The sequence below is a fragment of the Octodon degus genome, unplaced genomic scaffold (genome assembly GCF_000260255.1).
Source record: "Octodon degus isolate 3935 unplaced genomic scaffold, OctDeg1.0 scaffold00064, whole genome shotgun sequence".
Lineage (NCBI taxonomy): Eukaryota > Metazoa > Chordata > Mammalia > Rodentia > Octodontidae > Octodon > Octodon degus.
Window position 1 is genome coordinate 10,028,891 of NW_004524640.1, and position 860 is coordinate 10,029,750.

General features: G+C 47.1%; 2 protein-coding genes across 2 annotated transcripts in view; one reads left to right on the forward strand and one right to left on the reverse strand.

Annotated features, from left to right (window-relative positions):
* CUNH22orf23 (chromosome unknown C22orf23 homolog) overlaps nt 1-177 on the reverse strand; it is a 15,894-nt gene extending 15,717 nt beyond the window's left edge. Inside the window, exon 1 of the mRNA XM_023718915.1 lies at nt 165-177. The gene's annotated coding sequence lies outside the window, so the exon portion shown is untranslated. The remainder of the gene's footprint in view (nt 1-164) is intronic.
* Nucleotides 1-860, forward strand: part of Polr2f (RNA polymerase II subunit F) — a 10,905-nt gene that overhangs the window by 4,613 nt on the left and 5,432 nt on the right. The window lies entirely within an intron of this gene.

The window sequence follows — 860 nt, forward strand, 5'->3', positions numbered from 1 at the left end:
TTTTGTTTAGTCCTGTCAGAGGTGGATATTCTATTGGCATCTAAGTACTATAGGTGTTTGAATTCAGCTAAACCATCCAACTCTGTCTAGCAGTCTATAATATTAGTGGGTTATCCTCAGAAGTTATTGACTTGAGCCTTTTACAGCTCATTGCATTAATTTACTTTATATAGTGTCTTAGTTACTTTTTACTTGTTGCTGGGACAAATACCCGGCGCTCAAAATGAAGGAAGGAAAGGTTTATTTAGCTCACAGTTACTGGAGGGTTCAGTCCATGTTCCGCTGGCTCCAAGGCAGACAATAAGCCTCTCTCTTCCTTCTGAGCAAAGTGGCGGGGCTGCCAAGATCAAGCTCCTCCAAAGACTTGAGACTTGTCCACTGGGGCGGGGTGGGGTGGGGCCGCAGGAATCCAGGCAGGGCAGCTTCCTGCCTGTCTCAATTCCTGGGCCTTGCCCACCTGCAGGGCTAAGCCCCCACACCGAGAGCTGCAGGAGATGATTCAGCCAAGTTGACACAATGTATCAGCTAACACACCTTGTTTTTATACTTTCTGCTGGATGGTTAAGACCAAGATAAATCAAGACCTATATAGCAAGAAATATAACTTTTGTATCTGATAAAGTCATAAAATAAAAAATTTAAAGGGCTGGTGAGATAGCTCAGCAGACTAAGCGTCTGCTTAGGCAAGCGCAGGGACCAGGGTTCGATCCTCGATACCACATGCCGTCCCAGCCCTGCTGCCCTAGGTGGGTACCCAGGCCCACTAAACCTGCAGAGAGTGGTGGCACACACCTGTAATCTCAGCTGCTTGGGATGCTGAAAACAGGAGGATCACTACAAGTCCGAACTGCCTAGTGAGA